Genomic DNA, 22,400 nt, shown 5'->3' on the forward strand with positions numbered 1-22,400 from the left:
TCTATGGGGACGGAAGTCCTGATCGGGGATGCACGTGTCCGTCAGCACGGGAGGCATCCTAGTCCTGCTCTGCCTGGCCTGGAGTGGGGAGGGTATCTGAGACCAGATTTTATGTCCTTTGCAGACAGTGTGAGGCACAGAACACAGGACTCCCAGCCACCAGCCTGGTCTGCCCTAGGAGAAGCTGTGTGGGAAGCACGCCCGGGTCCCCGCTGAACCACTGCAGTGAGTTAATCACAAGCCAGTGCTCTTTGAGCTGAACGCTCGCCTGTGATGACCCGGCCAGCTGCTCCCCTGCATGTTTCCCTTCAGACTGTGCGATTTCACCAAGAAGGTTGTCTCCATAGCCCGAAGGCTTGAAAACATTTTAAAACCTGAATTGGCCTATTCCTGGAGACTAGAGCTGAGCCTACTGGGATAACATCAATCTGCAGGGTTCCCCCAGCACAGAAGACATATTTCATCCTATAATTGAAAACTAGATTTGATTTATATTCCATTGTGTCAGAGCCTATACTCGGCTCTCTCAGTGGAGAGGTCTGGGCAAGAGGGAGATGATCTAGTTTTGAAAAAAGGTACTCCACAGACACCGGTGTAGAATGCTGCAGAAACGGAATCAGAGTGATGTCTGACAAAGGATCCTGGTGCCCCTTTGTAGATTCCGGGGCTCGACTGAGGGATGTGAGGCACGAGGGAGCCCAGACACACAACAAAGCAACCAGTGGGCTTCTGTACCAGAGAGTAGCATTTGCTGAGTCCCGTTACATGCCAGACACTGACATATGGGCTCACTGAATCCTCTCGACACCCCGGAGCCTGGGTATTATGATCTTTCTTTTAAAAAAGAGTAAAGAACCTCTAGAAAGATGGGTCATGTAGCTGGCAGATGACTGAACGGTGATTTGAACTTGAACCCAACTCTGTCTCGCTCTGAGACCACATTCTTTCCTGTGCACAAGAAACCCTGCTCTTTCGAAACAGATGCCTGTTGTCCTACAGGCTGAGTTTATAAAGTGTAATGTTTCCGCCCGAGGGGCAGAGGAGGCATGCTGAATAACCCAAGATTCCACGCGACTCACTCAGGCGGTCACACTTAGGACATTTTCCTATAGAGTTTATGTCGTGAACTGTTAGCGTTATTTTCCTCATTTTTCTCAGGGAATGCCTGGAAACCATATGTCTCTTGTCAGGACTACCTTAGGAAACTCAGGTGACAACGGGAAGCTGTCACAGACCAGCAAATCATGGGCAGTGATCCCTCTAGCGTAGAGGTGGACATGCTTTTTCTGTAAAGGGTCAGAGAGTCAATGTTTCAGGCTGCATGGGTCAGACACTCTCTGTCCCAACTACCCAAGTGTGCGGCTGTAGCCCCCAAATCCACCACAGACAATACACAAATGAATGAGTGTGGCTGTGCACCAATAAAGCTATTCACGGAGACAATTTTGAATTTCACATAGTTTTCACTTGTCACGACATATTCTTTTTCTTTTGAATCTTTTTCAAACTAAAAAGTGTACAATCCATCCTTAGCTCATGGGTTGTACAAAGGCAGGTGGCAACGTGGATTGGGCCTATAGGCCACGGTCTGCCAATCCTTGCTATGGATGGTCATTCCCTTACTTCTTCGTGTACATTTGATTGGCTTACTTTCACAAAGTTCACAAAAGTAGAAGAGAAAATCTGTCAATGAACAGTTAGTAAAAACTACTGAGTATAGCTTGACATTTTAAATCTTAACACCATCAGTTTTTGGTGACTTGGGGGTGACTCACACAAAACAGTCCTATATTACTTTTTTCTTAAAAAAAGATTTTATAAAATTGGAATTTCTATTGTGATTATTGTAGATTCACAGGCAGTTTTAAGAAACAGCACAAAGAACTCCCTTGTACCCTTTGCCTAATAGCCTTCTATGGTAACAATTTGTAAGACTATAGTACAACATTGCAACCAGAATGTTGACATTGATATAATCTCCTGATTTTATTCAGATTTCCCCAGTTTTGTGTGTACTGATGTGTGTGTGTGTGTGTGTGTGTGTGTATTTAGGTCTATATGAACTTATCATATATTCAGATTTGTCTATTTACCACGAGGATCAAGATAGAAAATAATTCCATTACCATAAGGATTTCTTGTGTTCCTGTTAGAACCACACTCACCTCCCTCCCTTTCCCCCATCCCTAACCCCCTGGCAACCACTAACCTGTTTTTCATTTCTAAAGTTTTGTTATTGTAAGAATGTCATGTAAATGGAGCAATTTGGTAGATTTTTTTTTTTTTTTTTTTTTTTTTTTTTTTTACTCTGAATTCCCCAGATTCCTTCAGGTTGTTGAATGTATCAATAGTTCATTCGTTCACTCCTTTCATTGTTGTGTGGCTCTCCATGGTGTAGGTATACCATAGCTTCCTTAACCTTCTACTTGTTGATGGGAATTTGGGTTCTTTCTAGGCTCAGGCTACTGTGAGTAGAGCTTCAGTGAACGTTCATGTACAGGTTTTTATGTGACTGTTTCAATTATCCGGGATAAATGTCCAAGAGTACAATTTCTGGGCTATGGGGATTTCACATTTGCTACTTTCAAAAAATTACCATTCCACCTATTTCAAAATAAGTTTTTTAACATTACCCCCAGAAACACCTGATAACAAACGATGTCACGGAAAAGGCCCTTTAAAAATTCCCTGCCATCAACAAAACCAAAAGACAACTGACAGAATGGGAGAAGATATTTGCAAATGACACTACAGATAAAGGGCTGGTATCCAAAATCTATAAAGAACTTATCAAACTCAACACCCAAAGAACAAATAATCCAATCAAAAAATGGGCAGAAGACATGAACAGACATTTCTGCAAAGAAGACATCCAAATGGCCAACAGACACGTGAAAAAGTGCTCAACATCACTCGGCATCAGGGAAATACAAATCAAAACCACAGTGAGACACCACCTCACACCAGTCAGAATGGCTAAAATTAACAAGTCAGGAAATGACAGATGTTGGCGAGAAAAGTGGAGAAAGGCGAACCCTTCTACACTGTTGGTGGGAATGCAAGCTGGTGCAGCCACTTTGGAAAACAGCATGGAGGTTCCTCAAAAAGTTGAAAATAGAGCTACCCTACGACCCAGCAATTACACTACTGGGTATTTATCCTAAAGATACAAATGTAGTGATCCAAAGGGGCACGTGCACCTGAATGTTTATAGCAGCAATGTTCACAGTAGCCAAACTATGGAAAGAACCTAGATGTCCATCAACAGATGAATGGATAAAGAAAATGTGGTTTATATCTACAATGGAGTACTATGCAGCCATCAAAAACACAAACTCTTGCCATTTGTAACGACGTGGATGGAACTAGAGCGTATCATGCTTAGCGAAATAAGTCAATCAGAGAAAGACAATTATCATATGATCTCTCTGATATGAGGAATTTGAGAGGCAGGGTGAGGGGGTCACGGGGGAAATGGAGGAAAAATGAAACAAGATGGAACCAGGGAGGGAGACAAACCATAACAGACTCTTAATCTCAGGAAGCAAACTGAGGGTTGCTGGGGGGAGATATGGGGAGGCTGGGTGATGGACACTGGGGAGGGTATGCTCTGTGGTGAGTGCTGTGAATTGTGTAAGACTGATGATTCACAGACTTGTACCCTGAAGGAAATAATACTTTATATGTTACTTTAAAAAATTCCCTGCCATCTTGCATTCTCATTTGAGAGACCCAGTAAGTCCAGACCAGAGCACTTAACTGACCCGAAAGGGTCACGACTCACAAAACAGGCAGCGTGGGCTGAGTCAGGACAAGAAATCGAATCACTTCTTCCATCTTGAATCACTACTTTAAATCACTACTTTCATCCTAACATGCCGCCCCAGTAGAATTACAGATGGAAACAACCAAAGACAGGGTGTTTCTCATCATGGGAGAAGGGACATGATTTACTTGTCTCTTAGGGGCGTTGTCAGCTCACATCCAACCATCTGTCCTTGCCACAGCCTCCCTCAATAAACGTCTTGTGTGGCTTCCTCACTCAAAACTCGAGACTGTCTCACAGCATGGGCAAGTGATCGGGGACGGCAGAGTGGGAACACGCAAACAGCATTTAATCACACTTCCGGGTGTGTATGGGAACCAGAAACTCGAAAGTTCTGTGACCACAGCAAACAAACCCTTTTCACCAGTCCCCCGGAGGTTATACAGCTGTGTGGTTAACGAGTTGACTACACTGACTGGAGAGGGTTGAACTAGTTTTGAAGATTACAAGTCCTCAAATCTAAAGCCTTACCAGTCAGGTTTGGAGGCCCTGAACGGTGCACGGAGGAACATCTCTCGTGATGACGTTAGAGTGGGCAGTTGGCTACTTCACCGCACTGGCCATGACCGAAAGTGCAGATTTCCCACCACCTTTCGCTCTCTCAGAATCTAGGAGGCATTCCATGTGGGTCTGGATCTGAAACCCGTGCTACTCAGAACAGGGTCTTCGGACCAGCAGCAGGCACAGTGCTGACAAACCCGAGAGCGATGTGGAGTCTCAGGTGCCCCCAACTCACCCCCCCCCCCACAATCCCCTCAAGATCAGTAGACTCAGAATGCCTGCAGCTGGGCCCAGCCATCTGTCTTTTTACTGGCTCACTCAAACTTCAGCGCTGTCTTCAACCATCCCTAAACTCTTTCCAGTAGACAATGGGAACGTAAGTCCCAGCTTGCAAACGAGTTAAAAGAAAAACGAGCCAACAAACCAGTTTCAGTCCTTTTCTGTCAATTACACCGTCTTTATGAGGTCAACGCTGATATCTGTGCGAGCCAGAGTTGTTATTTCTGACGTTCAGCAGATCATAGCTTTCTTCACACATGCTGTACATAAGTTATGTTTCTAATGAAAATGTTAAGTTTGTGCTTCTACTTAGCACCTATTTAAAATTCTTTATCAAACTGTAATTTCCTTGAGGGCAGGAAATGTGTGTCTCCGTAGCCTAATAAAGAGGTGCCTAATAAATGGTTGTTGAACAAATGAATGGCTTGTGTTTTATATTAGAGTGCCTTCGTCCTCCACTACACAGTGCCCTCTGAGGTTGTGGAAGATGCTGGATTCTCCAACATATTCTGGCTCTCCTTAAGCACCCGGCAGATCTCCCTGAACACTGTAGGTTTACAAACATGGCCGAATGGACAATGACCAACTAAATTGTATCTTATGCCACTGCATAGACTCCGAACGATTTTACGATCAACATCATTTCCATGTGCATGTGGGAAAAGCTAATTTCAGAACAGTCCCTCGTGGAACAATAAAGGAGAAAGGAGGCCATGGGTATCCCGCCAGATGAACAGGTGATGCTTCTACCGCAGATTTTCTAGCTAAGAACCCAAATTACACAGTCTCCCCGGATGATCTGAGTTCTGGCTTTAAGGTAGGGATGTCTCAAGCCCTTTGACGTTGATCTTTTAGGTTTCCCTGCCTCGTCAGTTATTCTGTAAGACAAAGTATCCGCCCCTTGCACAGAAAGGCATTGTGGCAAATAAGCGCTCTTGAAATATCAGATATGGTGAAAGCAGAAAGCACATCTATGATCAGGGGTCTACGGTAATTTAGCAAGGATCTAAGGTAAGATAACTGTGTTCTTTAATTTTTATATAGCTTGTGGGAAGGACAGACACTTCTAAGTGTTTTCCTCAGTGGGTTATCAAACGCTATAGAGGGATACAAGTTTTGCAATCTATCTTTGAGTAAAACAAGCAGATAAATTCTTCATTTATGCTTTGGAGTCTAAGAGGAGGAAAAAGTAAAATTAATGTTTATGACAAGTAGAATTTAGTGGTGCAGTACTTTGGAAAATGTCTACTTTTATCAATATCTTAGGATAACTTCAACATGGTTTTCAAAAGAGCATTTCTCTAGGAGTGACAGGAAGGGGAAAGAGCTAGAGATAGTCATTTCTTTCATTCAACATTGCCGCCATTTTTGCATATTTCTAGAACTAGGATTTGATTCCTGATTAGGGTTTTTGCCCTCTTGAAATGTGTCTACAGGTCATGTATATTTCTAAAAGGACTAACATGTTTCTGATCCAAGAGGGACTAGAAAGCCAGTCTGGGTAAAACATCATCTTCCAAACAAATTTTAACTTTGTCTTTAATTTGTTCAAGCATTTCGCAGAGAATTTGTCTCCAGGCAAAATTCTTAAAAGCTAGTTTTGAGCCAACATATGTTACAACAGTTGCCTGCAATCACTTGAATATTTTAGTAACATTAGTCCAAATTTATTTGAGCAAAGTTTCATATGCAAAACTTCAGGCTGATCTAGTCTCAGAAAGATCCTTTAAAGGTATAAAGATCCAGTTCACAATGGACAGGGTGATAGAAAATGAACTTGAACTGCAGAAAGTCATTGTCTCAACCTGTTACCAATCCTTTCCATTAACTATATTAACAAAAAGATCCTAAGTCCTGCTTAAGTCCACGGACCTCTGAAGGAAGTCCAAGTGATTCTTTTCTTTTAAGATTTTATTTTTTTTTATTTTTTTAAAAGATTTTATTTATTTATTTGACAGAGAGAAATCACAAGTAGATGGAGAGGCAGGCAGAGAGAGAGAGAGGGAAGCAGGCTCCCTGCTGAGCAGAGAGCCCGATGCGGGACTCGATCCCAGGACTCTGAGATCATGACCTGAGCCGAAGGCAGCGGCTTAACCCACTGAGCCACCCAGGCGCCCCTAAGATTTTATTTTTAAGTAATCTTTGCACTCAATGTAGGGTTCAGACTTATAACCCCGAGATCAAGAGTCACATGCATTCTCTACCAACTGAGCTAGCCAGGCACCCCGTGAGTGATTTGGAGTAAAAGCAGTATTAGCCAACAAACTCAAAAACTTTTTTAGTGGGTACCCTTTCACCCAGGGGCAGTGTGTTTTGCACAATTTGTACTGCAGAGTGACAGCTCTGTAGCTCCTGTGTTTATCAAATATCAGGCCATCGGTCTCAAGGAACTTAGCAGGGATGGTATATTAGCTAGCATTTATTGAGCACTTACTGAATATCCAGAATGCTGCATTTGCATCTTCTGATTTACTCTTAGCAAATGACCCTGGAAGGCAGGTGGTAAGAGAAGCCAAGGTCAGGGAGTTAAGTGTTAACGGTGGGAGGTCCAGCCAGCAAGTGGCTCCGCAGAGATTCTACCTCAGGTCTGCATGGCTCAAAAGTTTGCTCTCCTAACCTCTAGGACATACTGCACATCTTTAGAGGGCATCGAACAGCGAGTGATAGTGGCCGTGGGAAACTGAGGGCTGAGTAAACAAAGCGAGTGCTTCTTTTCCACATCTTTCCTTAGCTGCAGTGGGAAGCAACATATATGTATTAATTTTATTTTGGTTAATTTATGGAGGGATAATCTGCATCGTGTCTTTGTGTGTGTGTGTGGAGAGAGAGAGAATACTTAGAAATATTGTAAAAGTTTGAAGATCATTCATCTAGTCTTTTCAAGTAATTAAATAAAATTAGTTTGGACTGTATTTTATCTCCCTTACACCCCTTACTTGTGACTTACAGAATGTCCTAAATGCCACATTGTAGTGATAACATTTACTCCATGCAATGACCTCAAATTTTCTCCTTCCCATTCTCCCATTCTTTTTCTTTCCCCATCACGAGGCAGTGGCTACTTGCTCCCCACCCCTGCTTCCTCCCCTGTGGCACCCACTCATTTCTTTCCTTCCATTTTCATAAATTCAGTATTTGGAACCACAGAGAGCAAGAAACACATAGATGTTGAGTGGAAAGAATCATTACAAACTAACATTTCTACATTTGTTCTGTCTGGTCTCTCAGAGTTCCCAATTAGTTCCTGTCTTAATTCTTTGGCCCATTCCAGGAGCTCTCACAATCCTCAAACAATCATCTTCCAATATTCTGCCCTAGGGAATCCCAGGGAAGCCTCCTCCCCTTGTGCAATCCTAGGATCTGAGTAAGAGTCATATTTTATGGAATACCACGAGAGTACTCTTCCAGATGGCCCCTTCTGTAACATCCTACGAGTTAGAGGACCCCGTGTGTATAGATATGCCGTCCAAAGCTTTTCTAATCAGTGGGCTAAGGAGAGCCATTTTACTATCCATTATAGCTTGTGCCAATCTTTTCTCAAATCTGGAATCATAATTGATGGGTTTCACGGCTCTCGTTGTCTTGAGCGGTCCCACTGGCTTCAAACCTTGACTCGCCATAAAAGTAAGAGAAAATTCCCAACAAGAGGCCCTGGAATACAGCCAGTCCATTGGAAATAAAGTGATGGTACTTACTGCCCCGAAGCTCTTCTGTCTGGATGTGTACAGAGCCCACAGGGCAAACAGATTACCCAGCAGCCAGCAGGGTAAGGTAAATAAATACACAGGGAAGGAAACAGCCAACCCTTGCAAGGCAAATCCACAAAGTTCCGGTTACTGGGAAAAATCAGCAGGCTGACTGTCCCACAGTCAGTAAATGGAAACATGAGGTCTCTTTGGACCAGCTATGCTAACGTGGACCCACAATTCACATAGCCCCCGAAGACAACAAATTCCACCCCGGTCCCGGGTACCTTTGTCCCAACGTCATTCTTGCAAAAGGTCAGGAAAGCAGGAAATTTGATCTGTATAATTTGTTGTGCACCTAAAGGGCCAATTATCTATTAAACAATTGTAGAGAGTGATCATTTCAGGGAAACACTAAAAGAGACTTTAAAAACAGTTGATTCCAGTGATTTACGTCATAAAGAAACAAAACGTCTTAAGTAACGCACGGGCAATAAAAGCAGGCAGATGTTTGCATTCTACCCAGGGCACTAATGGAGGTGCGATGGCACGGTATCCAAGTAAAGCTTGCCATCTTCGCAACTGCCCACTGGAGTTTTAAATGCAGCCACGTCACTTGGAGTCAACAACCGGGGAGCTTTCCCCGACCACTCTGAGCGTCGTTCCCTGACACAACTAAGAATTGAGAATTCACTGTTAACATGCCGCTTCAAACTCGTTTCCTGAGCTGGGCCTTGAAATGTGTGATTGCCTGTAAGTTCCGAACTTGCCATTAAAACAGTTCCTCGGACTGCTGAATTGCAAACGTAAGTTATTATGAGCGAAGTCACAGGAAAAACAAAGGACCAAGTCCAAGCCCACAGGAGACCCGACTGGGACCTCCACGGGCAGGCTCTAAGCCTGCAGTCAGAGTCAAGCACTGGGTACTCGGGTGACCTGGCAGTGGACGTGGATTCACACACAACCGCCTCTCCCTCCCACTCCCCTTCCGAAATCCAAAGTGTTTAATAGGGGTTAAGCCGGGTACTGCGGGCTCATTAAATGACTCCTGGAAGTATGGAAGGCATCTGGGGGATGAACTCTTCGGCCCAGCAAGTTATCATTCACTGTTCCAGAATAATCATCTGTTAGATCAGGAAGAGGCACCCTCTTCTGGGGCATCTCAAGGCTGGGAGCTGTGGGGTCCCGGCTACACCACTCTTAGCGAGTAGGGACATTTAACAAAGTAAATTGTATTCACACTACCATCGGCTTAGGACTAATTACGAAGGTGAGACCAGCCGTGCCATCTTGGGGGTCAACCTCACCCCCCAGGGCATGACCGTGCGACCACTCTCTGGGAGCTAGCGCGTGGCTGGCTGTCTTCTCACGTGGGCTAAAGGTTCCCCCTTCACCTGCTTCTTGCCTTCCTCTTGCCCAGCTCCTTCCTGCCCACCTTCGTTCCTGGCCATCGAGCCCTCCTTCCATCCAGACGCCTGCAGAACAGAGTCTTCTCTGTCATCCACCCACTCAAGCACAGGGACCATTTCTGTCTCAGTCCACACTCCCTGGGGTTTTAACGTGACCTCCTCATTTCCTACTTTCTTCTGCACTTCCTTTTGGCTCATCTGCTTACACAGCGCCAGCATTTCCTCAGCTGTTTTGTTCTCACCCTTTTGTTCTTTCTCTTTTACAGTCTCGGGCACTTTCTAGCGACTTGCGTCATGCCCCTTCTTTTTGTCCTCCACCTGTTTGTCTGCTGGGCTTGTGTCTGCGCAGGGAGAGAGCCTCGGGAGGGGAGGGGAGGGGCGAGTTCTGCTGCTTTGGGACCTTCCCTTTCACTCTCCTCTCCTGCTTCTCTCTCTCTTTGCTTTTCTTTTGTTGCTGTTCTTCCCACCCCTCCACCACCCCCTCCCTCCTTGGACTTCCACGTATCTTCTAAATGATTAACTTGGTTGTAAAAAATTGTGACATTTTCTTTTTTATATCTGTCATCTGACTTTGAAAAAATTCAGTAAACAATGGCTACAGCTTACCCTCCTTAATAGAGAACCTTCCAAATGGACACATACAGGTGCATATATGTAATATATACAGAAATGGACATAGGTACATACAATGTTGCTTTATCATTGATAGTGACTCTAAGACATAAAATGAGAACCGGATGTACTCACGTCCCTAAGTGGAAATACTTTACTGCAAACCTGTAAGCCCTGAAAAGTTCTTGGAAGCAGCAATAAAAATTAAGTTTATGATAAATGTATTTTGACAGATAACAATATACATGTTTAATTGAAATCACTGGTATTATATATTGAAATCTAAAGTTAACTTTGAAATTCCTGATCAACAGCAATAAATTATATACAACACACGGACACACACACACACACACACACACACCCAACTGCTATTTTCTCCACAGAAGGCAGGTCATTTATAAATAAAGTTTTGTATAATCTGAAACTCATATATTGACTTATGCTACCAAAACACAGTCTGGAGTAAGCAGAGAAACAAATAAATCAAATGGACAAGTATATATAAAATAGGCTGTTTTGGAGATAACGCAGGACAGATTTTATTAACTAATTTATGGCCGACAATCTGTCGGCAGAGGCCTTCCTCCTCCCCATTTCAGTCTTTCTGAGCAGGATAAACGGCCCAGAGGGCCTGATGGTGAGCAGAGCTCACATCCTTATCTTTGCAAGAGCTTATTTGCAAACAGAAGTTCTCACCATTTTCCCTCGTTATAACATTCCATGTACTTTCTCTTTGCTGTGACCTTCACTCGGGATCACTTGACCAGGTTCCTTCATTATCTTTGAACTACTGGCAAATTATTTATTGGCAGGTAACCACATTCATGCGCAAAGCGAACTGTTCCCTCTGCTGTGACCCTGTCTAGTTCTGGCTTCCTGATACCGTGTTGTGAATCTGAAACCCTCCAGATGCTGAGCGACTCCTCTCGCAACGCTGATTCCAAATTTCCCTGGAAGGCTCCTGCCTTGAACTCAGCACAACGAAAGTCAAGTGCATCTTTAAGCCGCGAAATGGCAGCCCCTCTGGAGATACAATTCCGACTTAGAATTGCCTTTTTAAACTGCCCTTGTATCTTGGAACGCATTTGCACCAAAGTGGTCGCACAGAAAAAGAAATATGAAGGCAGGGGAAGAGGAAGCTCTTACAAACGTGCCTAAGGCTTCTATTTCAGATGACAGCTTCCTCTCCACTTCCTTCCCCAAGCCTCCCACACGCCCAGCTCCCAGTCCGGGTGTACACGGTCAAATCTCAAGGATCCAGATGGAGAACCAAGCTGGTTACTGGCGAGTTCGTACAAACGTATCCACCGTCTGGCGCCCAAACATGACGAGTGAAACAGCAGAATGGAAAGCCTCTCACTCTCTCCCACATGTTTTCCTGTAGGAAAACGAATATTTCTTGCCTGGAAAAATAACTGAGCGGTCTTGGTGGGCAACTTCATCTTCTTGAAAATCCACTGAGGGAGGAACTGTGGCTCTAAAGCAAAGAGACTTGAGAGCACACATAAGGAACAAAGGGAAAGAAATGCAAGGAGGCAATCGGAGGAGAAACTTGGACTTGGATCCTACAATCCCGGAACACCTGCAGGGAGGGAAGCTAATACCTGGATTCCACAGGGCTTAGCCCCCTCCTCCCCTTCACCTGCCCATGACAAGGTTTTCCTAACCCGATGGCCGATGGCCGCAGCTTCACTGCCTAATGGCTCTCTTTAACGAGAGCATGTTCGGAAGCCAGAAAGGAATTCGCTGAGGTCAGTCAAGGGCAGTGGAATTACACATGTCATATAAAAGGCGCTCACTAAGTTGATGCTAGAAAAACAGAACGGTAAAACCTTCACCCAAACACTCCAGGGAGTGTGAAGTTAACCGGGTGTGCTCATCTGTTAGTGCAAACTCTCGGGTTACATTTTCCTAAATCCTATAGTCCTCTTACAAGTGATAAGGGATCTCAGCTGAGAAAAGTAATGTAGCTTTTCCTATATAGAATCTCGTAATCCAGGCGGAGGGAGAGGAGGAGAGAGGGCTGGGATGGAATCAGAAGGCATTCCCCAGACGACTGACAATGAATGGCTAGCCTGCACGTTATCAACCGCGACAAAACTTCACTTAGGGAAACTCACGGAGCATGGAGATCTCAGCCGTCCAGATTCTCAACACACCACCCTACGCCCTCACCCACAGCCCCCAGGAAGTCATTGAAAATAACCCTTCTTCCTCTAGGCTTCATTGCTGGTGAATATGTGGAGTAATAATAGTGACTCATGTATGTAGGACCTTTGACCCTAGATGAAGGTCTTCTGCTTGTCCCAGCAACGCTGTGAGATGGGTGTTTATGGCCTTTTTGCAAGATGGGAGAAGGGAGGCTCAGAGAAACTCTGCATCACAGAGCCAGTAAGTGGATGAGCCAGGATTTAAACCCACAGCAGTATCTTCAGCCCCAAAGCTCGCGCATTTTCTACTCCAGCAGCCTACAAAGGACTTCCCTCCCTAGCCCCAAAGCAGGTCAATTTTGTCGTTCCCTAAGTCATTAAGGATCCCACTCTCCCCCTAATTAGGTGGACAAACTTCCTGGGAGTCTGCCTTGACACCTCCTGGTCCTTCCCCATCACCCATGTCCCCCCTTCACCGCCACTCCTGTCTCTTTCACCTGGGAAATAGAGCTAAAAGCCATCCGCTTCTCTTCCTCTCTACTGCCACGATATTAGTGTGAGTAGACATCACCTTTCCCCAGACCCCTCTCCTAGACTCCTGTTTAGTTCACCCACATTCAGTCTGACACCCCAATGGCCCCTTTTCTAGGTTGCTGCCCACGTGGCCTTTCCAAAAGAGGAATGTCGTACCTTGTTGGAAACTCCCTCATACCGTCCGGCCATTGCCTCCCCTCCAAGCACACTGACTCACATCCTTTCCTATAAGCATCCCTGTCCTGGGGAAGCTTGCTCTGACTTCCTTCCCAATTAGTGAAAGCCCCCCCAGTACAATCTCATGGCAAAATACAGCTACACTTCAGCTTTTGTACTGGGCGCCCCTTTACCCTTGTTTGAGGGACACTGCATCAACGTCTGCCTCCGACACGTGACTGCTACCTCACGGGGCGCATGCTCTACTTTAGTCTGAGCATGTAGGGTGATGCCTGGTTCGGAGCAGGAATTTGGTGAGCACTGTTGAATGGATGTTGAGCTTCTCCTCCTCATTTTTCTCTTTTCCTGTCGTCCCTGCATTCCTGTCTCCTCATCCCTACCCCACCGCTTGTCCCATTTTCACAGGATCTTTGGTAGGCTTTGCCGGGAACATGGCCTCTCCTCTCCTAGTGGGTGTGTCTGAGCTATAAAAATGCCTAGAACTCAACAGAAATGAAAGCAGTATGAACTTCTATGACCAAGAAAGTTCGTGGGCAGGCAAGACGATGTATCATGAGTTCCCTTCCTTGGAGAAGAAATCCTTGGAGAAGAATTCCCTTCACTGGAGACAAATCCATGCCAGAGCAGCAAGTATGGTAACTGCAGGTGTTGTTCTCTCCAGAGCCATTAATTTCTACTAGAACACTCTTGATGCCTTGAAAGATAATGAAATCATTCTCTAATGCTGAGATTTTAGGCAGCCCTGTGGGGTGGTGGCATTACACTGTATTTCTTGAGATTTCAGAGGGGAAATTCTCTCTAATTTAGTATGGCTGATGTTGGGATGTATCCTACACTTGTGGCTGCCTAGGCTGTAGTCCTGATAAAATTGTCTTGCCTTCCCATGAACTTTTCTTGGTCATAGAAGTTCATACTGTTTTCATTTCTGTTGAGTTCTAGGCATTTTTTGAACTCAGACACACCCGCTGGGAGAGGAGAAGTCATGTGCCCGGCAAAGCCTACCAAAGAAATGGAAAGGAGGAAGGGTTTTCCCCAGGCCAGGGGAAGATCCTCTCAGGGCTCAGGTGGGCCTGGAGCGAAGTTTTCTGGACAGATAACCCAGGAGATCTATGGAATCCACCAAGCATCCTGGTTCTTAATGCATTTGCGGATATGTGTTAGAAAGGTTAAGGAATTAGCTCACTGAGAAGTAACTTGGTGGATATTCCTGCGGGTGTGAATGGGCAAGTCCATTCCCAGGTAGGACCATACGAGGAAGGAATATCATTTTGGTATAGTTCTGGGAGCAGGGAGGACCATGCCATTCAGTCCACAGCAGTGGCTTGATCAAAATGTAGATCCTTATCGTGATGAGCACTGAGTGATATATGGAAGTGCTGAATTATTATATTGCACACTGAAACTAATATAACACTTTAGGTTAACTAACTGGAATTGAAATAAAAATTAAAAAAGTATAGGTCCCCTATGTCTGGCATACTTTCATTGAACTTGAGATAAGCTACAACACTAAGAAAAAAAAAATCTTCCAATTAGACTATAAACCAATGTTTTCTTAGCATTTAAATATTTTATGCTACATTAATTGAAAGAGTTCTTTTAGACTTATTTAGATTGGTTTTTTTTTTTAATCACATGTTCATCCTGTACATGCATAAGTGGGAAATATAGGCAAGATCAACTTACTAAGACTCCAACTTTTCTAAATCACTTTTGAGTTGGAGTTATCCTGTGTGTGTGTTTTTGTACCAAAAAGCAGAGGGGTGTGGTAAATGGGGAGCGGGAGAAAGAGAGTCGGGTCTCGGGGTAACTTCGGGGGTGCAACGCCTTTAGAGAGGTCCGTCCTCGAGACCCCCGGAGAACTGCTGTTATGAACCGAAGCCAGGGAAATGTTCTAACTTGTCATTAACGAAACAAGAGGATTTTATCAATGGATTCACTAGCCCAGTCTCCCACCGTTGCTATTGGAAAAGCTTCCACGCTGTCAAACTAGTAAGTACAAAGTGAGTATTTCTCTTCTGTTTACAAAAACGTGTTGCTTTTGAGAAACCACCTTAAAAGGAGGAAGCTTATGTTTGAGCTGACCTAGATTGCTATGGAAGGCAGAAGGCTTGAAAACAAGGGTCTGAAACTCAAAAACCTGCAGGGGACAGGCACGAACACAAACAAAGAGGACCCGGAACGAGACACTAGAACGCATGTCAGCCTTCCCTGAAAAGCAGATTCTAAGTCGCCGAGTGGGCAAAATGACACACCAGCCCACCAGCGGGTGCCGGCACTTCCGCTCCTCCCATCCCTTAACTGTTGACTTGAAGACATCCATTTGGGATCCAACTAATACTTATCAGTTGGCCTTAGGCCCAGCCTTGCATGAGGTCCTTGCCCAGACACGACCGTTTTCCACACTCATAACTGTCCGATGACCTGCGTATGTGTGTCTCCATTGATAGAGGAGGAAAACCCAATCCCAGAGAAGTTTCAGATGACTTGGCCAAACCCACCATCCACTGCTTTGTTCCTTAACTTCAAGCCAAGTATATCAGCTCGAGTAAACTTATTATCCATTCTCTAGAGTTTATATACTGTTTGGTTCCCTGAGGCAATGCATGATGAGAGCTCAGCACAGACCTAAATAACGGCACAATTAGATACTCAGGGGGGAAAATAATTTTGGATTAAATAACCAAAAGCCTCCACGGCAGAACAATACCTATAAATAATGCAGCATTTCCTGGCTTAAGCTTTTTAACTAAAATTCCAGTTCTGTCACATGTTAAAACTCGAACTGTCAAATTGAAGAAGTTCTGCTTAATTTCATTTCTGTCTCAAGTTTAGACAAGTGAAGGGCAACTCGCAGGAGAGTGAACACATGACGACGTCCAACGAGAGCCGTTTTTTACACACATCCCGCCGTGCAGCACCACGCATGTCTGAAAATGCTACCTTCCACAAAGCACCGCTATCCATTTTTATTTTCCTTTTAAATAAAAAATAAAATTAACTGAACCCTTGGCAATAATATATAAAGGCACTTAATTTCTCTGAAAGGTTCACTCACAGACGATTCCCTTCTATGTGATTGCAAGCGATTAATTAAAATATGGAAATGTACTTTTACATTTAACTAGAAACCCTAGTCTTGTCTCTCACCTCGCCGGCTAACCTTTCTTCAAATATAAATATATTTTAAATTGGTTTTGCCAATGCCCTAGATACTTGGAGAACCCTACTGACACAAACCAGTTATTAATTCATGCTCCCTAGTCCTAAGCCTTATATATACAACCTTAGAAGTAACAGCAGCTGCTTTCGTCTGCTTCATGAGAACTGTCACTGGAACTTGAACCTTAATCATTTCCAGTGGTTAAAAACCAGTATCAAAGCTCTTGAGTTACTCAGTATTCTGAAAGCCTCTCTTCTTTGTGTGGTGCCCCGGGAATCCCCGATACCCCCAAGAAAGAGTGGACTTAAAAATTACATGAACAAAATATAAAAAGAGGCATTTATGGATGTTCTGCAGGGAGCAAAGTGGCATCTTTCTTCTGTAAGTGTAACTAAGTTCGTTGGCATCTACCCGACACACCCGATGTGGAAATCATCTGGCCACGGAAGGCGTGGACATCCTGACCTGTGCGTTACCGGTTTATGACCACCGGCTGGGAAGCTCTGACTTAAAGGAAGTCCCTCGGGATGATCAGAGAAAAAAAGAAGTGGTCACGTAAGTTTGTAATAATTCGTATTTCATATGCCGTACACTCAAGAGGCAGTGAGATTTCTCTCGGCAGAAATGTGTTTGGCGGCATGAAGATTTGGTTTAAGTTCATCTGTCTCTTATATACCCACTTTTCCTCCAGAATACTTAGCATGGGACTTCAAAAGGCACTCAATAAATATTTGCTGAATGAATGGAACAGGAATTAATAACGCCAAATGTTTTTGAAAAGGTAATGGATGTCAAATGGTAGGCAGAGAAAGCCAGAGAAAGTTCACCAGGGACAGGAATGCCGTTTACAAATCTGGTACAGTGTCCAAGGAAGGAATTTACATTTAATAAATAACTTTTGAAACCAGGTTCTTTTATGTCATTGCCTCTGGACTAGGCCACACTGGCACCAGCAGAATCCCCGCCAAAGCAACCCTGATCGCAGTCTGAGGAAGGGAAGTGTAAACCAGAACGAAACGTTAGAAAGGATCCCATGAGGAAACCCTGTATATCAGTTTTGTAGATCTTTAACAATCGAACAACACACAGGCAGGCGCACGCGCACGCGCACGCACACGCACACGTGCACGCGCAGAAACACCTTTTAAAAATTCTTTATGGAGTAGAAAGGGCGAGCCGGATGACATGCAGAGGGCCTGGACATCCCCTCTGCAGCATGAGAGACAACAAAAGGATGTTTTCCTTCACACTCAGCCCCAAGGACTAGGTTAACAGACTGACGCAGAATTTTGACTTGCGCCATCTACATTTTGCGCCTGGAGCGTCAGTTTCCTAACTGTCGCGCATCATGACAGATACAGAAATGCACCCCGTCTGCACAATGCACTGGGGCCAACGGAGGAAGCTGCGTGGCCCAGAGATAACCCTTCAGGAGGCCATATCCAGCCCAGGCATGGCTCGGTGGCCCAGATGACAAGCCAGACCAACATCTGGGCAGGTCTGTGACCCACTCGTTGTCTCCCAGCGCTCTGGGGCTCAGGCACTGGGAAATTCTGCCTGAAAGAGTATTCATTAGGCTGATCGGGCAAAAAACAAAGCCACCAGGCCCATCTGCAGCCGACCATACTTCCTAGGCTACACTTGTTGGGGGAGTCACCACACATACTAACAAATGGGCATGCCAAGGCTCTGAGAAGGCCTGTTGCCCCTTGTCTTTTTCTCCCCCTAGGAGTTTTCAATCTCCTTGAACTGAGATACTTTCTAACGTCTCCCAGATCTAAAGAGGCTGCCGAATGGGTGTACCTCCACGCAACAGCTAGCGGTGGCTCGGAGGGGCCGATGCCCCCAACTCGCTGCCTTTCACTGCAGGAACGCTTTGGCCACTGAAGTAAGTGTCCTCTTCCAGAAGGAATCCTCCTGAGACTCTACTGACACCAAGGTGTTAAAGACAATAATCACTCTCACTGCCCCCAAATGAGCTGCCGAGGAGCCATGGGATCGGTAGGTTGTGGAGTCTGGCCCCCGCCCCCCAGCCCCCCAGTTGTCTGTAATTCACATGCCCGTGGCAAGGAGAACGCTAGACATGAGATTCAAAATCCCCCCGTTCACCCGAGGCCCTCCCTAGCCCAGGAGACTTATCTATCTTTCTGCTTATATATTCCCTCGGCCACTGATATAATTAGTATATAATAAGTGTGTACATATTAACTCACAGGAAAAACAGCGGACATGCCGGCTGATTTGGCCTGAGGCCATCTCATCGGCGGGGTGAGACAGCCCAGTATGAACATCTGTTATTAACCGTCTATTTTCCAATAGTGTTTTGCGTCTCCTGGGTTACTGATTCCCAATGAAAGCAACACAATATCCAGACTCCTGTTTTCCTGAGCAGCACTGAGAGAACCAAATGGCTCAAAAACGTCTGCATGGGGCGTCTCGGTTCTGCTGCCTTTGCCGTTGAAAGCTTCATTTACTGAAACGTCTGCTCTATCATGTGCGTCCCTTTTGGGGTTTCGCTCTCCTTGGGGTGAGTGGGTTTCACGGCAGCTACGCTACCGGGCATAGCTACGCTTTTCTCAAGTTGAGGGCCTTAAACAAAACTGGCCACAGCTTTGCTTGCGCTGATGGCTCTCCTGGAGGTCAGTTTCCGAATCTGAGGAATCGGAACCCGGGCCCCCGTGCCACTTGCCACGGGCATTAGCAGAGTCCTGTTCCCCAAACTCTTTAGGATTAAGTCACTGGGCAGGACGGGAAATGACACTATGTCTTTAAAAGATGAGCAGTCACATCATTCCGAGACAATTATCCCAGCTAACTCAATTAAGAAAACCCCCTTTGGCATGAAAAAATTAAAAAAAAAAATCCTTCCAAATAAAAAACAATTCTTGATTCCAGATCACTTTTGACAGCTCTACTCTAAGAAAATCGGCTCTTTTTTCCCAAGTTTTACCTGTGCCCCAGAACTCAGTTGGAGTAGTTTTTTTTTCTTCTTTCTCGGTTGCCTCTTATAATTGGGTGTTCCCCAGCCTAACTACAATCACCCTGAAAAGCCCTGTAAACACTTTCACATTTCCATGTTAATCACCTTCAGACTGAGATTTCTGTACACATCCAGAGCGTCACCCCATTCTCACTCAACCGACCGCAAAGCCTTTGACATCAAGCTCGCATTCATCGTTCTCGCCTTATATATAAATAGACACACGCTACTTGTCAAAACGCACAAGTGATCTTTACACTGTCTAGAACAAAGAGCCCAGCCCGGCTTCTTCCTTTCCTCAGTGGCTCAGAAGGTGTCCTTTATTACGTGTGCAGGATGCAAGGGTTTTGCTGCCTTCTTAGTGACAAATTGCACTTCTGCGGAGTATCACACTGCCTGTGGTTTTAAGAACCCACTTAGATTTACTATTACTTCCTTGGGGAGTCAGCCTCCTCCCAAAGCACCCCAAGGCTCATTTCCACTGTCTCAGAGTGCAACAGAGATGAGAAAGTTCGCTCATCACGAGGGTCTGCAAACTCTTGGCTAGTAAAAACACTCTCTGGAATGTCTAAGGCGTTAAAATCATTGCCTCTGTGAGTTCCTGTTGTATAAAACAGGCAGGAAAAGTTGCCTGGAGGTATTTGCGAAGCACTGTGTCTGCTCGGGAAGGAGCTGTGGGGTTGGAGGCTGAGCTACGCCTCCTCTCCCTTTGCTTCCTGGGTGAAAGCCGCGGGAAGTGCCACTTAGCTGAGGCCAGCAGAGAGAGATCGGTAAGACTCACCGGCTTCCCCATTTTTCCCAGGACGGGGTTTCCGTTCCTCAGCTGTGATCCGGAAGAGACAAGCCTTGAGGTCCTCCAAGCAGGCCGCCTCGGGTCAGCTGAATGGCTGAGGCGTGCAGGAAGCTTGCTCTGTCCAGCTCCGAATCACTCCCCTTTCCAGGCTGTGTGCTTACACGCCTCCCAGTCAGCGCAAAAATCTGCCAAACTCAGGTCAGCCTAACAGGTTTCCTTATATAGGTAAACATGAGTTGCATTCCTGGTGAAAGAAGTTAACTAGGAATCCCGGTAACCTGGTTAACTCTATACATGCCAGAACGGCTCAGAGGCCAGCAGCCCGCACGGGGGTTGGGTTGCAGCACAAAGGGATTTGTGCGATTTAATTAAAATCATCTTGATCCCGGCAGTCTGTGAAATTGGCCCTTCTAGGAGAACTGGGAGTCAACAGCCGGTATTTTATATCAGGAGCTGGGACCGACCTCATACAATCCAAGGGCGCCGCAGGGAGCAAACCCAAAGGAGAGGGCGTTATCCTTTGCCTTCCGTGTTTTTAAAACCAGGATCACTTGTCTTGAAATGATTTTCGAAGAAGTGAATAGAAAATGTGATAGGGAGAGACTGTGAATAACTTCCAGCAGATAAGGCTCAAATGCCTTACGTGAGCACAGTAACTGATAGTTATTCAACTTTTCCAGGCCCGTAGCAGATAATGCAATACGATCATTTTGAGTTTACTCCCTTTACAAGGCAGTAATTGCTACTGTATTTTTTGATGGGCGAAATGACACATAATGACATCTATTTATTCTCTGTAATAACCCTCCTGAGCCCACACACTGAAGTGTTATTTGATGGTTTCAGGAAGGAAATCTAAGACACATGAATTTGCATAATTACACGGAAAATTTTTTTAAACAGCTTCCTGGACTTAAGAAGATAAGAAGCTACATCTTCCAAAGAACTCCTGCCAGGCCTAACTCTGGGCTCAAAACATAGTTTTTAAAGGTAAGCCTGTAACATATCAATTGTCTAATAATCGGCTTCCCCCACCCACATTATCTACCACCAAGTAGAGTAATAATTCTTTGCAAGTCTGACCCATTCCACTGCAGTCTTCCTGTGACTCAGTAGAGACCCATGACTTCCCCTTACTAGGTGTTGGAGGTGAGGACTGCCGGCTAAATAAAACCTATCTTCAGATCCATCATTTGTTCTTATTTCATCCACTGGGTGACTGCTCCTGGGACAGATAGCGTCAATCGTAGTAAAAATAGCTCAGTGCTGTGTTTTCAGCCCCTGTTCCGGAAAGGGGCGAGAATGTTTACATACCTAAGCCAGCACCAGCACAAACCATCAAGAGTTTCTGCGGAGGGGCGTGGGGGGTGGAGGTTGGGGGCGTGGGGGGGGGCGGTCCTAGCACTGCCTGATTCCAATGCATCAAATAAAACTCTTGAAAATTGTGCAGGGAAAAAAGAAGGAGGAGAAGGAGGAGGAGGAGCTTCTGCTATGAGCAGTAAAGTGCAGAAATCACACTGTCAGGATGGGTGACTAATCTTTGAATAGCATTTTACACCAGGCAGAGATTTTTGTAGACAGTTTCTCTTCCTATCTCCACAGGAACACCAAGAAGCATGTGCATTACTATTTCCTTTTTATGATAACAAAACTAACTCGCAGGGATAAGAGCGATTGTCCTCAAGTCTCATGGTCAGCTTGTGGCAGATCCCAAATCCCAGATCTTCTAGGATTTAACTCCGGTAGGATTTCCAAAAATAGAATCGACTTAAAGGGCAGAAGAACATTAAAATGGCAGTTTTCCATGTTCAAATGTAATTTCTAATACTCGTATGTCTAGAGAGTTTAAATGCAATATACAAACCGATTAAAATACTCTCTCTATACTCATAACTTACTGCTAAAATGACTCCAGAAAGATCATAAAGTGAGATAGGAAGTATATTTTTATTGAATACGAATTTGGGTTATAAAATATTATGAAGGTATAGCTGCAAATATTGCACACATTTTTCTGTTCGCAGTACACACATTTCTATGGCATCAAGTAAAGACTCATCTTGACTCCCCCACTGGCAGGAATATTAGTGTTTTCTACTTATTGGGTTTTCATTAATCTTAAATAAAACGCTGTGTACCATGCCAGGTAAATGGCTTTCACTACTACAGTCCATTTACGATCCTTCATCCTTTATGTTCTCATAATTCCCGCTGAAGCAAGTTCTGTTTATGCAGGAACTTTAGACTTTATTAACATGTTGATGCAAGACAACGAATGCATTTTTTT

At 44.8% G+C, this 22,400-nt stretch overlaps 1 protein-coding gene across 1 annotated transcript in view; it reads right to left on the minus strand.

The window, feature by feature from the left end:
* MID1 (midline 1) overlaps positions 1-20,362 on the minus strand; it is a 341,814-nt gene extending 321,452 nt beyond the window's left edge. The window contains exon 1 of the mRNA XM_004758816.3: positions 20,102-20,362. The gene's annotated coding sequence lies outside the window, so the exon portion shown is untranslated. The remainder of the gene's footprint in view (positions 1-20,101) is intronic.
* Positions 20,363-22,400: the final 2,038 nt, after the last annotated feature.

Source organism: Mustela putorius, unplaced genomic scaffold (assembly GCF_011764305.1).
Source record: "Mustela putorius furo isolate JIRA1106 unplaced genomic scaffold, ASM1176430v1.1 tig00003836_pilon_pilon_pilon, whole genome shotgun sequence".
Classification (NCBI taxonomy): Eukaryota; Metazoa; Chordata; class Mammalia; order Carnivora; family Mustelidae; genus Mustela; species Mustela putorius.